This window comes from Lynx rufus, unplaced genomic scaffold (genome assembly GCF_022079265.1).
Source record: "Lynx rufus isolate CCGP_SWC_20201006 ecotype Redwood Valley unplaced genomic scaffold, mLynRuf1.p SCAF_15, whole genome shotgun sequence".
NCBI lineage: Eukaryota > Metazoa > Chordata > Mammalia > Carnivora > Felidae > Lynx > Lynx rufus.
In genome coordinates this window covers 33,568,667-33,585,887 of record NW_025814829.1, presented here as the reverse complement: position 1 = coordinate 33,585,887, position 17,221 = coordinate 33,568,667, and positions in this window count along the sequence as shown.

The following is a 17,221-nucleotide window of genomic DNA, read 5'->3' as shown; positions in this document are numbered from 1 at the left end:
GGGGAGGGGTCCCAGAGATTCCATTTCCAGACTGTTCAGATTGGCATTAAAGAGCCCCCAGAGGAAGGGACGGTAGACGCCACTGCTCCTCTCAAGGTCAACTCCACCCCAAGGAGGAGGCCCTGGGCTAAGCCACCCCCGCCCCCAGCCTTCTCCTCCGGAACTGGGAATGAAGCTACCCAAAGGCAGAAGGGGTTCCCTGGATTTCTCCTGTCTCCAACGCCCATCTCATCCCACCACGGACTGCACAGAGAAGCCCACTCCCTTCACGTGTCATCAATAGATTCAGGCACAGTCATTGCTCTGGGGTGAGCGAGAGGACGGAGGAAGCCTGACTTTGATGACCGTCCAAGCACCAGAGAGCAATGACAGAGTTTTCCAGATCTCACTTTTAAAATGCAAATGCCCAGTTGAGGAAAAATCCATTAGGTCCCTAATAACACTATGATTAAATTGGTATGAATTAGTACAGCAGATTCTTTCCACCTCACTGGAGGGGCTTCACTTTTCTTTAAAAAGCGTTGGATTCCTAGGTGCAGTGTAGGAATGAACCCGAGAAGAAAGGGCAAGACATAACCACACAGCTGTGCTCGCGGTCAACCTTGAATTAATAATTTAGTGAATCAATCAATCGATGGATGAGTTGTTAAGTCAGTGAATGGGCTGTTGGATAGAACAGGTGTCATTTTACCACTCTACCTTGGCAGATGGAGCAAGCCAATCTGAATCTCTGGTCTCGCCCCAGCCCAACGTGTCAGCGATCCCAGGGACCTCGGTGGGCAGAGCACCATTGGGTGTGGGAAGGCAGCAGAAGGTCTGCTCAATAAAGCTGGAGAGCAAGCTGTCCTGAGGTTTTCCAGGTAATGAAGAAAGACCCCTCCTTCCCCTCAGAGCACTACCCAAGTCTGGCTCCTGCTTCCAGTTATACATTCTGAACCAGGGACAGTCTTAGAAAGTCCTTCAAAGACGTGTACCCTCTTACCTCGGAGGTATTGCAGGCTCAGTTCCAGACCGCCATAAGAAAGTGAATATCACAGTAACGTGAGTCAAATGACATTTTTGGCTTCCAAGTGCATATGAAAGTGATATTTAGTAATTGTACGGTAGCATTATGTCTGAAAAAACAATGTGCACATCTTAATTTAAAAAATACGTTATTGCTGGGGTGCCTGGGCGGCTCAGTCAGTTAAGGGTCCAGTTCTTGGTTTTGGCTCAGGTCATTATCTCGTGGTTCGTGGGTTCGAGCCCCATGTTGGGCTCTGTGCTGACGGCATGGAGCCTGCTTGGGATTCTCTCCCTCTCTCTCTGCCCCTCCCTCACCCTCTCTCTGTATCAAAATAAATAAATAAACTTTAAAAAATACTTTATTGCTAAAAAATGCTAACCATCATCTGGGCTTTCAGAGAGTCATAATCTTTTTGGCTGGGGAAGTCTCGCCTTGATGCTGACGGCTGCTGACTGATGGTTGCCGAAGGCTGGGGTGGCTGGGGCAATTTCTTAACATGAGACAACAATGAAATGCGCTGTACTGATTGGACGATTTCTCCGCAGCCTGCTCTGTTGGTAGAGAGCATTTTACCCACAGTAGAATTTCTTTCAAAATTGGAGTCAGTCCTCTCAAACCCTGCCACTGCTTTATCAGCTAAATTTATGTAATATTCTAAATCCTTGGCTGACATGTCAACAATCTTCACAGCATCTTCACCAGGAGTAGGTTCCATCTCAAGAAACCGCTTTCTTCGCTCATCTGTGAGACGCAGCTCCTCATCCACTCAGTTTTTTTCATGGCATAACAGCAATTCACTCACATCTTCAGGCTTCGCTTCTCATCTGGTTTTCTTGTTATTAGCACCACGTCTGCAGTGACTTCCTCCACCGAAGTCTTGAATCCCTCAAAGTCATGCATGAGGATGGTATCAACTTCTTCCAAACCTTTGTTCCTGTGGACAGTTGGGGACCTCTTCCCATGAATCACAAATGTCTAATGCTATCTAGAATGATGAATCCGTTCTGGAGGTTTTAAATTTACCTTGCCCAGATTCTTCAGAGGAATCGCTATCTATGGCAGCCCTAGCCTTGTGAAATGCCATTCTTAAATAAGAAGGCTTGAAAGACAGAATTACTCCTTGATCCATGGGCTGCAGAATGGAAGTTGTGTTAGCCGGCATGGAAACAGCATTAACCTCATTGGACATCTCCATCAGAGCTCTTGAGTGAGCAGGTGCATTGTCAATGAGCAGTAACCTCTTGATAGGAATCTTTTTTCTGGACAGTAGGTCTCAACAGCGGGCTTCAAATATTCAGTAAACCATGGTGTAAACATACGTCCTGTCATCTAGGCTTCGTTGTTCCATTTCTAGAGCACAAGCAGAGTATATTTAGCATAATTCCTAAAGGCCCTAGGAGTTTTGGAATGCTAAATGAACACTGGCTTCAACTTAAAGTCACCAACCATGTTAGCCCTTAACAAAAGAGTCACCTTGCCCTTTGAAGCCAGGCATTGACTTGTCTTCCATACCTACAAAAGTCCTAGATGGCATCTACTTCCAAGAGGAGGATGTTTCATTTATATTGAAAATCTGCTATTTCGTGTGCCCACCTTCAGGAATTCTCTGAGCCGGATCTTCGGGATCACTGGCCGCAGCTCCTACACCAGCACCTGCTGCTTCACGTTGCACTTTGATGTTGCGGATGTTTAAGGCCTCTTTCCTTAAACCTCATGAGCCAACCTCTGCTAGCTTCAGACTTCCCTTGTGCAGCTTCCTCACCTCTCTCAGCCTGCATAGATTTGAAGAGAGTGAGGATGTTGTTCTGGGCTGAACTTTGGCTTAAGGGAAGGGGGTAGCTGGTTTTATCTCCTATCCAGACCACTCAGACTTTCTCCGTAACAGCAATAAGGCTGTTTCCCTTTCTTCTCATTCATGTGTTCACTGGAGCAGCACTTTTCATTTCCTCCAAGAACTTGTCCTTTGCATTCACAACTTGTCTGTTTGGCACAAGAGGCCTAGGTTTGGGCCCATCTCGGCTTTCGACATGCCTTCCTCACCAAGCTTAATCATTTCTAGCTTTTGATTTAAAGTGGAGACATGTGACTCCTCCTTCCTCTTGAACATTTAGAGGACACTTGGGAGGCTGAAAGCAACAGAAATTCATTCTCACACGGTGCGGGAGTCCAGGAATCTAAAAGCAAGGTGTTAGAAGGATGGCTTCCTTCTAAAGGCTCTGAAGGAGAGCTGTCAATGCCTCTGTCCTAGCTGGTATCTGTGGCGTTCCTGGCTTGGAGATGCATCGCTCTGAATTCTGCCTTCTTCTTCAATTTGTCTTCTCCCCTGTGTCTCTTTATGTCCTTCTCTGTCTCTTCGAAGAGCACTTTTACTGGAATTAGGGCCCACCCTGACCCAGCATGTTCTCACCTCAATCCTTACTTTAATTACATGTGCAAAGACCCTATTTCCATATAAGGTCACATTCCGAGGTTCCAGGTCGACACGAATCTTAAAGGAATGCTATCCAACAACTCCACATTTCTAGAGTTGAACAGCCAGAAAATAACTTAGTGCAATCACCAAGAGAGGAGTAAATGATGGGGAATGAGAGGTCCTGCGTGAGATCCCTCTAAGTGAAACCTCCCAACTGCCCCACCCACCTCCAGTCCACTGAGGAGCAGAGTATGGATCCCAGGGTGTAATTACAAGGATCTCACTCACCACATCGGGAAGCGAAAGTGAACACCCCTGGGCAAGATTAATCTCAGAGGACAAGTAGGCCAACATCATTTTTAGCCTTCTCTGTGATGTCCAAAGTATCTAAGGTAGGACCTGACCCTGAAAATCCACTCCCGGCTGTCTTTGTGAGCCATGTGGCAGTAGACGGCCCCCAAAATGGTGTTAATGATTCTCACCTCCTGGTGGTCATACCCTTGACTGTTTCCTTCCCACACTGAATAGATCTGGCCTGTGTAACCAATTAACCAATAGGATATCATGGAAATAAAGGAGTGTGACCCCCAACGCTCGGTCATAAAAGACATTGCATCTTCTGCTTTGCCAGGTCTTGGTTCATTTGCTTTGGGGGAAGCCTGCTGCCATGTCGTGAAGATACTCAGGTAGCCCAATGAAGAGGTCCACATGGATAGAAACTAAGGGCTCCTGCCAACAACGAGCACTGACTTGCCAGCCACCTGAGTGAACTATTCTGGTATTAGATTCCCTAGATGTGGTCCAATTTTCAGAAGACTGCAGTCCCAGCCAACATCTTAACTGAAACCAGAGGAGACAAACACCCAGCTAAGCCACTCCAAATTCCTAACTCCTAGAAACTGTGTGTGATAATAAATGTCTCTTGCCGGTTTAAGCCACTACGTTTTGGGGTACCCATTTTGCCTCAGTAGATAGCTAATACACTTAGCTACATAGTGATTCATTGGTTCATTATTCAATAAATATTTGAAGAGCAAACAAAATGAGATAAGTACTCTTGGAAAAGGAAAAATTAACATGATCCCTTCTCCCACCCAAGGAGCTTATACTATAGGAAGGCAATATTTGTAAACCCAATTCAAAGAGCAGCGTGCACCAAAGGCTTCTGGATTTAAAAAAAGGCAGAAAGCATACTGTGGGTTCCAGGGGAGTGCTTCTCAGTCAAGATTCTCAGTTGCCAACAGCAGAAAGCAACTCCAACTTCAGTAGAAAAGAGATTTATTAGAAAGATAATTGAGAGCTCATAGAGGTGATAGAAAAGCCAGAGAAGCAGCCAACAGGCAGAGCAAGGAGGCCAGGGAGCTGAGGGGCAGCCAGCCCACCCCCAGTCACAGTCTGGTCTATGGCCCCAGGTACCGTGCCTGTCACTGGATGCACACTGCCCCTGCTGGACCCTCATTGCTCAGTACCAGGTAGATGGAAGCATCCGACTGTCCAAGACCACATCACCCGCATGTTGCCCGGACACCAGGGAACAGGACAGAGCATGCCTGCCCCACTTCAGCTTCTGCCCAAGGTGTGAATTGGCCCCAAACAGGAAATATATTAGGATGTTGAGACACCACTGTAAAGAGGGAAGGGGTCACTTGTGGCAGAGGAATAATATGACATAAGGGGGCCAAGGAGCTTCAGCTCATCCCTCTGCCTCCTTGGGTTAGGCTTTATCATACTCTGTGTCCTCATCAAAGAAATGGCACGGAAGGTATCTTCTCCCTCCTTCCTTTTTACCATAATTATGCAGCCTTCTCTCTCCCCTGGCCACGCCACAATCCCATCCCATCTGCCATTTGCTCTGCAGATCTTAGGATGGAGAGCCTAGAACAGAATGAGTTTCTGCAGACAGAACTTAATGAGGACTTTCCTAATAGATAGGAATGGCCTATCACGGCCTGCCAGGCACAAACAAAGGGGACTCAACTAGTGTCAGCAGGAACTAATGATGCAAACGAAATCATGGCGAACAGTCCAGGCCCATTGTTCCACCTACCCTGGCTTCCAGGGGTGGTCGACTTTAGCGGCCATCCTCTGCCTGCTATGAAAACGTGTAGGAACACTGGGATGGAGCGAAAAGACCTCTGAACACCCCAAGCCTCCAAGGAGACCATCACGATGCCCTGGGCTGATCTGCCAAGTAAGCCACCCATCAAGCCTATGAATAACTTCTGAAGCTGCCCGCCACACTCTCTCGGCCTAGGCCCAAGGGTGCAGCTGCCAGAAGCTAGCCAGGGGACTGAGTGGCCCTTTTACTTGATGGGGCTTGGATCTCTCAGAAGCGCTGGCCCCTGCTGAGCTCAGCCTACCTCCACCTCCACCAGTAGAAACGCAGAAACGCACCCATTCTTAATGGCCCAGCTCCCCCAGCAACTCAGCTTTGACCACGTCAGCCTGAGAGCCCACAGCACTCTTTACCTGTGCCACCAGCTTCGTTGATTGATTAAATGCCGCCTGGAGGGTCTGCTATATTATCCCCCAACTCACTCAGTCTCTTGCGGCCAACCTCTCCCAGCCTGCATGCCCAGGAGTGTCCATTCCCACTGAGGCACGGGCCAGTTTCATCCTCCCTCTTGGCTCAGGAATGACCTTGGCCAAGGTCAGAGGGGCCTGAGATCCCCAGTGTCTTCCAGCCCAGTTCCATCAGACCATAACAACCCCTCCACGCAGGCAAGCCTGAGCTCCACGAAGGCCACAAGAGCAAAGGAGCACCATCCTCTGGGGGGCCTGCAGCAACTCAGAGACACCTTCCCCTCCATGGCTCCTCCCTCTCGGCCAGATGAGCCTTCACCTCTGCCAGGCACATGCCTTGATCTTCCTCCTCAGTTGACTCGCGTCCGCCACTTGGCCTCAGCATCTTGTGCTTTCCACAGACACAGGAGTGAGCTAAATGGCAGGTAATTGAGGAGGGCGGGGGAGGAGGTCAGAGGATGACAGCTCAGGAGGAGGAGAGGGAGGGAGGTCACGTGCTCTGACCTCGTTGTCACTCCCCCTCATTTATCTGGCTGTCTTACTGTCCCCATCCCGGTTCCCGCCATCATCCAGGGAGCTTTCACAGTTAGAAGGACAACCCTTCCACGCTGCATCCTCATTATTTCTTAGCTTTCTTTTCTTCAATGTGTACGGGTTTTTGTTTCATCTCATGGACCCTTTGCTCCATGACGAGCTAAATTTCTCTCCACGTACCAGCACCCATCTAGCTTCGCATCTTTCCCTTTCTAGTAAACACCTGGCGACCTCTCTCTTCAGTAACTTCCTTGCTGTTACCTTTGAGGTCTGCTTCCCAGACCTGGGAGCCTAATTCTGGATCCATCGAAGTCACCTGCTCCACAGCCAGGCTGCTGAGAGCCGCCAGAGGAAACCACACAACCAGAGTCTCTGCGAATCTGGAGGCTCCAAGCAAAACCCTACGACCGCGTCCTTTTCTCTCTCTCTCCTCTTCATCCACCTTTCTGAATCTTCTCTCACCTCAAAATCGCCCCTCTGCCACCCTCCTTCTTCCTCCACCTCAGCCTTGCCTCCTTCACTAGAAATACTGAGAACCTAGGACACATCCTTCCTCAGCTTCCTCCTCACACCTTAACCTGTCCTCTCCTCTTTCCTTCTGCTTCCCTGACAGAGGCATCCCTCCCCCTGTCCAGGGAAGAGCCTGCCACCTGGCTCTGGGTTCCTCCCCTCCCACCTCCTCAGGGACCACATTCCATCCACCTGTCTTTAGATTCTCCCTCTCTGCTGCCTCTTTTCCATCACCTTCTCTCCTAAATGTGCACATCTCTCCCATTTAGAAACAAACACACTCCTCCAGAGAGCCTTTCTTTCCTATCCCTCAAGTCAGTCCTCTGGACTCCAGAATCACCTGTGCAATTCCTCCATCATAGCTCCAAAACACTGCAGTATAAGGAATAACTCAGCATTCTGTATTCTTCCACTAGATTGTAAACCCCTCGAAGGCAGGACCATGCCCAAACTCGGTGTTATATACCTCAACAGTTTCTGAAGCATGGCAGAGATTGAATGAAAGTTTCTTGAATGAATGTTACATGCACAAATCTATCATCCCAGTATGACTACAGACCCCTTAGACCTATGGCTGTATCTTCTGTGTTTCTCGATGTCCCACCCCCCCCACCCCCCATAATACAAAGCCTGCGCTAACCATGCTGGAACGACGTAACACATCTCACTGAGGTGGAAAACACCTGTTCTCAAAGTTGTATCGTTCTGCTCTGTATATGATCCCAGATCGGAACTTAAAAATTGAATTCTTTTTCCTGTTCAGGTCCACACGCTATCTGGTGTTCCTTCTTTTCTTTCAACCCATATATATCAACTCAGTTGAATATTAAGCATACCTTCAAAGCTGTCTGAACATACCTCTTCATGGTTTTGCTCCTGCACCTTGCCCTGTTTCCTCTCTCAGGAACAGCTGGCACTCCTTCTTGGTCCCTCTGGCCAGAGGTGAGTCGCCACTCAAGCTCCATTGAAACAGCACCCCTGAGAAGGCTTGCCCGCCCTCCCCGTCAGGACAACTGCCCTTCCTTGTTTCCCTTCCCACTTTGTATGTTCTACATGGTATCCACACAACATACTTTGCCTTTTAGTTCACTTTGTTTTTTAGTTGTGGAAATTCAAGAGTGAGACTTGTCCAGTGAGGCAGCAACAAGTGTGCGAATTGAGTTGAACTGAAAACAGAAGGCAGATATGGAAACAGTCGACACGCGTGTGCTCTGACACCATCACTGCCTCAGACTTCCACCTCCTCAACCCGCACAAGGAGGTCTCTGCCCCACCGAGGATGAGTTCTTCACCTCATGGGCAGACAGAGCCCCAGTCAGTGATGGTATGAAAGCTATGGTGGGAGGGTGGGGGGTGGGTAAGATACCAAAGAATAGTTGAAAATGGGATGCAGTATTTCTCAGCTCTAATTTAAGTGCCTTGAGAAAAAGCCATGCCCTTTCCTCTTTGATGCTATAGTATATAGCCCAGTGCAGGACAGCCCTTTATCACGGAGTTTGTCACACTACCTTGCTCAATAAATGCAATTATTGAGCAGTGATAACACAACTCCTCCTTATGGGATTAGGAATGTATCATTTAACAGAGCCTACATAAAAGACCCATGTACCAGTCCTCCGGAGAAACAGAAACAGGAGAATGCACATTTGCATGTGTGTGTGTGCGTGTGTGTGTGTGCGCGTGTGTGTGTATGTATAAAGAGATTATTTCAAGGAATTGATTCATGCAATTATGGGAGCAGGCAAATCCAAATCCCATAGGGCAGGCAAGTCTGAAATGTATAGGTCATGGGGCAGCAGGAAACTCAGGCAGTGGTTGAAGCCACAGTCCTGAGGCACAATTTCTTCTTCTCTGAAAAATCTCAATTTTGGCTCTTAAGGTCTTCAACTGATCAGATGAGGCCCATCCACATTTTCAAGAGTCATTCCCTTTACTTAATGTCAACTGCTTCTAGATGCTAACCACATCTTCAAAATGCTTTCACAGCAACATTTAGATTAGTATTTAATTAAATCACCCAGTGCTATAGCTCAACCAAGTTGATAGGTAAAACTGACTGTCGCTCCATGGAAAGAGATGGAATCAATGGAAACATCCGTGAGGATATAGGGATATGCCACCAACCTTGCCCATCAGTAGAGAAGGGGTGTGAGTTCCTACATCATGACAGTCTACACAGAGGTACCAGGTTTTCTGGCATACAGACTAAAAAGTGTGACTTTAATCTTCAGCTTCCCACCTGTCATGTTCACCTAGCATTCTTGTGGTTAAAGTCGGGAAAGATTCTCAAGTTAAAAAAAAAAAACAAAACCTGAAGGCTCTCATGTTGTCTGGACAGAGAATGGATTCCCTAGTCGTCTCCCAGCACTGCCATCAGTAAGGGAAACTCCTTGAGAACACTCAGATGCAGGTCACTGGTGGGGCTTATAGGTCTGTAGTTGTAGGATTTGTTCAATAAGCTTTTTATTGGTTTGGTTTGTTTTTTTAGAGAGAGAGAGAATGTGAGCAAAGGAGAGAGGCAAAGAGAGAGAGGGGGAGAGAGAGAGAGAGAGAGAGAGAGAGAGAGAGAGAGAGAGAGATTTGTAAGCAGGCTCCACACTCAGCATAGAGCCCGACTTGGGGCTTGATCCCATGACCCTGGGATCACAACCTGAGCCACAATCAAGAGTCAGACACTTAACAGACTGAGCCACCCATGTGCCCCTCAACAAGTTTTAATTAAGTATCTACTATGTGCCAGGCACTACTTCAAGAGCCAGACATAAGCCGTGAACAAAACTGACATATTCCTTACACCATGGAGCTTATGTTCTAGTGGGCCAAGTATCATTCATCTCAACGCAACCACCACCATTCATCAAGCGTCTACTGTGCATTTGGAGGATGCCACGAAGCATAAATCCCACACGTTGGCTGGCAACAAAGAGCAGATCAAGTCAGTGGAGGGGGCGAGAGCAAAGAGGGACAAATGGAATGTACGTTCAGGTGCCACAAACGTGCTTCTTTCCATTTTCTCATTTAACAGTTCTTTCCATCTCCTTGCAGATCTACTAGAAATCTTGAGTCTTGCCTTCCTTTGAAGTCTCCTCCCCCTCCCCCTCCCTCTCTCCTTCTCTCTTGCATTCGGATGCAGACACACAGCATACACGTGAAATCTACATTCTGGAAGTCCCCCAACAGGGTGAAGAATCCTGATACTGTCTTCAACTTCAAGCGGCGACATGACACCTAGTAGGCTGGGGCTACCACCTCTTGGATGACAGGCCTACAGGCAGGACCGTGGGGACTGACGACATGTCCAGTCCTTTCTCACTCACCGGGGTGAGCAAAGGAGCCCCTGTGTCAGGATTCCCTCTCCCTCTGGGGGGCTCCAGCCAGACCTTGCAGGAAAACAAACATGTATTAAAGCCACAGCTTCACCTGGGCAAGTTAAGGTCTTCAAGTCTGCTTTTTCTTTTTTTTTTTTTTTTTTTTTTAATTTTTTTTTTTTCAACGTTTATTTATTTTTGGGACAGAGAGAGACAGAGCATGAACGGGGGAAGGGCAGAGAGAGAGGGAGACACAGAATCGGAAACAGGCTCCAGGCTCTGAGCCATCAGCCCAGAGCCCGACGCGGGGCTCGAACTCACGGACCGCGAGATCGTGACCTGGCTGAAGTCGGACGCTTAACCGACTGCGCCACCCAGGCGCCCCAAGTCTGCTTTTTCATTTGTAGTCGTGCCTTCTCAGGAATGACAAAGGTCTAAATGTTGACAATGTAGGGGCACCTGGGTGGCTCAGTCGTTCAAGCGTCTGCCTCTTGATTTAGGATCAGGTCAAGATCTCATGGTTCGTGGGTTTGAGCCTCACATCTGACTTCTTGCTGCTGACAGTGCAAGGCCTGCTTGGGATGCTCTCCCTCCTTCTCTCTGCCCCTCCCCCCTTACACCTGGGCTTCCTCCCTCCTCACTCTGTCTCTCTCAAAATAAACTGAAAGAAAGAAAGAAAGAAAGAAAGAAAGAAAGAAAGAAAGAAAGAAAAGGTGAGGGGAAGGAGGGAGGGAGGGAGGGAGGGAGGGAGGGAGGAAGGAAGGAAGGAAGGAAGGAAAGAAGGAAGGAAGGAAAAAGATTGATTGACATGTAGTACAGCACCCCCAGGCCAGGGCGAGGCACCACAGCGAGGATTCCGTAAGTGAAGCTGCTTTATCACCATCGTGGTGACCTAGTGCTCGGTAAGAGGACTGTGAGCTAGTCGGGGGAGGGGAGGGAGGGTGGGGGTGTTGCTGTTGCTGTTTGTTTTTAAATAGCCCCTGGGCCACTTGTCATCCTTATAGAAGACCTTGATTAACCAGGTAATTCTGGGAAGTGACCTAATCCAAGGCTGCCATCTAGCCTGGGGTGATGAGGAGCTCTTTACAGGTGAGCTCTCTAGACCTAGACCCAGGGGGCCGTCATCCACCTTTCCTCTGACCTCCTGGGAAAGGCAAGCGACCATCTAGTGAGCTCACTCTACTGGTCATGGATCCGTTGATCCTCCCAGTTCCATAAAGTTTCTTCCCAGGTTATAAAATCTAAGAAAAGGAGAGGAGAAAATACAACTGAAAAACAACTGAGCAAATAGCCCTTTGTCCCTATCACCATCTGCCCGTGGGGCCAACTCTCAGGACCATACCCACGAGTGGGGCATCCCCAGTCCGCTTAGGGGACTCCTACAAAATTCCAGGCGGGTCACACCCACCAGCCCACCTCACGGCAGAACCAGTGGAAATTCCCCAGCCCACTCCTGCTTGCGCTGGGTCACCGGCCCCTGTCTGTGTCACCCTTGGTAACAGGGCAGCTCCTGTTTTGCAGGCAGTGTCCTGCGACCCCAGAGAACAGACACCTCGGGACTTATCCTTTGGTCTCCAGCACCAGGTCCCTTGGCGGCCCTCCAGTTCCAGCAGGTGAGGAGTAACCTTTGACCCCTCTCGGGTTGGGCCAGAGGAGACCCCACGCTGTCCCTTCCTTCCACACCCTTGCTCCCTCTCAGAGCGCCCCGTCCTCCCACCTGCTTGCGGTGCGTGGCCAGTTCATTTGCCCGTCATCCTGTCTGGCCACATGTTCTTATGGGAGAGAGAATATGAGCAGGGAGAGCCCACACTTTCACTGGAAAAGACCCCACAAGACCCCCCAAGCCCCACGGCTGGCCACCCTCGTCAGACATTCATCCGAGAGAACCAGATTGCTGCCGCTACTGCTGCTGCTGAAATTAATGGAATCTGGCAGGAAAACCTTTTGTTTTTCCAATCCCGGATTTTGCCAAGCAAACACAAGGATCATGTTGAAAATGGCTGCTGTCGAGGAGCCGGGTTCGTGCGGTGTGGAAGCTCCCAGCGCACCAGCCTCCGCCCAGGAACAGCGCACACTGGGTCCTCTCCAGTTCCGAGATGCTTGGCGATTTTTTTTTTTAATGCAAATAAAGCGTTAAACAGGAAACCTTTCAGGATCACTGCCATGGATGAGAACCAAGTGCCAGTTTCCCTTCTTTCCAAGGACAGCGGCTCCAATCCGACATTTTGTGACTTGGAGATGTCGACTGCGGGTTCAGAGGAACCGAGCCAGAGAACCCGGAGAAAGTCCTGTTTGCCTTGCAGAAGGATTTTGTCCCCCAGAGTCCAATTCTTATCGACCTGGCCTGCGGTCTGGTGCCCAAACAGGGGTGGAGGGGGCAGGGGCATGGGCAGAGCTGGTCATGGGCAGCATCAGAGGCACGCGTTTCTTTGCCAGGTGAAGAAAAGACCCTTTTCCACACACCCTGAACGGGTCAAAACTGCCATGACCTTCTCCCCCCTCACTCTTCCACCTGGTCTCATCCCACAGGGAGACGGGAAAGGGGATTGGGTTACTGCTGCGGACTTGAAAGGCAGCGTTTGTGTCTTTCGGGCAGGGCGGCCGCGGCCTTCACCATACTCTGTCACGATCTGTCCCCATCCCATTGTTTTAGGACAGAACAAGAGGGAATCTGCAGAGGCGCCCCACTGGAGGCTTTTGTTGAAACAGAAACTTTGTGCGGCCTGAAAAGAACTGAATTAAGTAGGGATGTAAACTGAACACACCATTTGTTTTCCATTGGTATCGCTCGAGAGGGGAGAGCCCGGGGAGAGGAACGGGGGGCCCTTGAGGGCCATTTTCTGACACCAATCGGTTCACAAGTGGCTTTGGGCATGTGGTTTCACCTTGAAATCCTCTCTGATGATCCCAGTTCTTACTGACCACTGCTTTCTCTAAACTCCTAGGGTATGTTGGTTTAAGCTACACAAGTTAATTTTCAATTAAAGGTTGCTTCACACATTGCCTGCTATGGCAGATCATGTCTTCCCCGTGGGACGGTAAGCTTATGATTTTCCTCCTCCCATCCAGCCTGGGAACCTCACTGGCTGAGAAAAATAAGATTCCTCGTTCTCGTTGCTATCATTTTAGGACCTCCGGTATCCTCAGTATTCCAAATGGGATATTGAAATCTTTGTGCAATGAATTAAGGGGGGGTTGGTGGGGCAGAAACAGCCTAATGTAGAAGCCTGCTGCATCTGAAGAGGTCAGGAGGGAGGCAGTGAGCTAGCCCCTGGAGACTTGGGGACACCGGTGGACTGTGGGGGGCTGGGTCCCACTGAGCTCCGTTGGCCCACAAAGCTGGAGGTGTCTGGGACACTGGGGTTCCCTTGTGTACTTGTATTCCTCCCAACGAGACCGTTTGCAACTTGAGGCTGCCTGGCACTGTGTTTGTTAGAAGAATAAATGAGTGGCTCAGGGCCCAGTCCTGTCATGAGATCCGAAGTAACAGAGCCACCTCTGTGACCCAGCTCCTAGCTCCTTGGGAGGCCATTCAATAAACACTCTTTCAATTATGCTAAATTGCATTATTTTAAACTCACTGGGGAAAAACAAAACACACACAACAAGAGCTCTGGAACAAAGGTAGGAGCCCAGAGACGCCGGTAGCAGCTGTAAAGCAAAGCAGAGGGTCTGAGGAAGGAATGGTCTAAACAGTCTGCGTTCACTTTAGAGAGACTTCTTGGGAGGGTGCAGGAGGAGACATTTCACGGATTAGTGATGTAAGAGTGAGAAGGAACGGGCTGCATCTCCCCCAGCACTTTCCTGAAAGCCCACATGGCAAGTGAACACAGGTAGCACATTCCACTGATCAGAGGGCCCGCTATCGTGCCCAAGACACAGAAAAACACAGCTTCCAGGTATGTTGTAAACAGCCGGAGTGAGCGAAAGAGCATTGGTCTTTGTGGCAGCCAGACCCGGCTTCTAATTCCAGCTCTGTCCCTTGCTAGTATTTGATCTTGAGCAAACCACTTAACCCCTCTGTACCTCAGTATTCAGACTTTGGAAACATGGGTCTGATGTTTTCCTCGAAAGCTGATGCGTTCGCAAAATAATCCACGTGGTGACACCCAACACAGTGCCTTGGGTGCTCAGTCAATGGGAGCTACACTGAACAGAAGAAAACAAACAAAAGTAGCCGGGAAAGGAGCTAAAACATTCTCGAAATTCCCAGACGCTAAGCATGATCCTCGCCTACCTCTCTCTCGGGCAGCCTTTTAAGTTCCTATGTAATGTTTTCATTAAAATAAGAACGAAAGGTAGACAACAGAGATATTCCCAACAATACGATAAACACAGGCCATATAGAAATAATATAGAAAACAGGCAATGTGGCGTCTGGACACCTGGGCTCCAGTCCCAAACTAGTATGACCTTGAACAAGTCACTGAAACTCCCTGGCCTTCAGATTCCCCGTCTCTGAAGGAGGCAGAGGTGGGGATGTCAGTCGGGGAAGAGAAGGAAAGGAATGTGTTCAGCTAGACGATTCGTAGCCACTGTGAAAATCGTATGCCGCTAGAGCGAGGAGAAGACGTGCTTGGGCAAACACTCGTTTCACTCAATCTTTCTTGTGAGTTCATTAAAAAATAAATCACTACCAATTGATTTCAAGCTCGAGAAAATGTTTCAGTGAGTGTTCATCTCACTACTACCTGTTCTTTCGTGATCGGGCCCAATACGTGTGGTTTCCACGGCTTCGGAGTTCTGTGAGGGAGCTCTTCAACCCCAGGGCAGTTTCTCTCCCACCCTTTCTTCCTTCCTGGGGTCTACCTCTGATTCACCTGGGCAGCATTCTGAAGAGGAATGAAGAGACAAGGTTTAAAAATAAAATCCCAACGGACCAGAGGGTCTTGATCATATGTGACTGCCCCCCTTCTTCTTTTTTCTGTCAGTTTCTCAGCTAAGCTGATTGATCCCCCAAGTTTCCAGTGGCCAGCCCTCTTCTACCGCGCCTGAGATTGGAGAAACACAATGCGCATGCCTGAAGCAGAATCTCTTCGCTAAAAATACCCTGCATTCCTGAGTGACTACCAAAGCTCCCTCCTCAAGCCCATGGACAGCCAAGCTAAAAACAGTAACCAGCAGCTTCAAATGGCACCAGTAACAAAGGTAGAGGGGCCCGAAAACAGCATGCCGCTCTTAGCCATCTGCCATCTTGGCCCGCCCTGGCTCCCCTCTTCCAAACAGCGATGGGCATCTTAGTGCTGTTCATAGCTGGGCTTCTATGGCAATAGGTAGGTGAGGCTTGGCTGCCTGGTGTGCCTACTGGCCCACAGGCTGTCTGGCTCAAGACCTGGTCAGCGTGTAAAAGGAGGTGACAGAGGCAGGGGAAGGTGATCAGAGCAGCTTGTACTGCCTACAAGCAGAAAAAAATCTGGGACTTTAAGCAGGCTTTGGAGGGAACATTCACCTCCTTAACCTGACCAAAAAGCCTTCTATGATAGATGAGGAAGAAAATGCCGGAGGCACTCAAAGCATTCACAATGGCTAAGGCTCGCGTCTTCCAGCTTCCAAAGATCTACTCTAGTCTACTCTTGTCCTGCTAGCGCGCTCTCACAAGTCACCTCCTCCAGAGAGCTGGCCCAGCCCACACCCTCACCGTGACCAAGGTGTATATTGTCTGTGTGGCCCAACAGCTTTACCGCAGGAAATAATCCGGTGCCTCAAGCATTGTAGGTATTCAATAATGTTTCCTGAATGGATTTAGGACCAAGCTAAACCTTTCCATTCATACTACCTCTGTAATCCTGTACCTGAACAATTCTGTTAACTTGAATCGATCAGTTTTATCTATGACTTGGGACTAGCATCTCCTTGAGGGCAGCCATTTACCTTTTCATGGAAATCTAGCCCTGAGAGCTCTCAATATTGTTTGTTGAGATTTCAAGGATTCGCAAACCATCCTATGGGCTCTCGATACACATGTATTCAGTGTAGAGGCAAAACATTATAGGAATCACTTTTATTTAACTCTAAGTGTGATCTCTAAAAGAACTGAGGTGGATTACATACACAGAGAAATTAGGAAATATAAGTGAGGGAAATATAAGGGAAGAAAACAGGATGAGCCCAAAAGTGAATTATAAATAAAATGATGCTCTAATAGGTACACACTAAGAAATGGACCGCGATTTGATTCTGAATGGTCAAGGAAAGAAGAAAACATGAACAATTATACCAGTTTCAAAGCCCAAAAGTTTTAAAATAAATCCATTAAGGAAGTCCTGTGAATCCAGTGTCACAAGCATACGTCTTGGGTCATAATCCCACCGAGAAGGAAGTGCGAGCGGCTCAGCACAACCCATCCCACTAATGAAAACACAGCTCAGGGTGCATGTCCCCACCAATGTGACACAGACGGAGCTGTATTTCTGGCCAAAGCATGGCAGGTCACTCCAAAAATGTTCGGTCACTCACCAACCTGAACAGTCAGTCAGACATAAAAGTCAGAAGCCGGTGACAATTTCTCTGCACTCTCGTAGGTTTTTACCATTGTGCTCATCTCGATGTCCCCTAGCACTGCCCTAGCATTGCCCTGGCAGGAAACACAAAGAATTTCTGCTGCACTGGGGATCCAGACTGGCATGAAGTTCTCCCCAGAGCATGGATGCACATCATAACCTCTCCTTCCCCTGGCCCTACCCCTGTCCCTTTGGTTCCCAATTAGCAGTTACTCCGCCTAACCCTTTGAAGCTGGAGTCCATTTGGTTCTTAAATTCCTTTCTGGTTTCTTCTCTACCCCTCTGTCTTGACCTCCAGAATTTCAGATCACCTGCCAGCCTACCTAGATTCTGCTGATTTTGCCCTAACTCAGACAGCATGTGTGTTTGTCTGTGTGTGTGTGTGTGTGTGTGTATGCACACGTGTGTGTGCATTCCTGACTCCTAT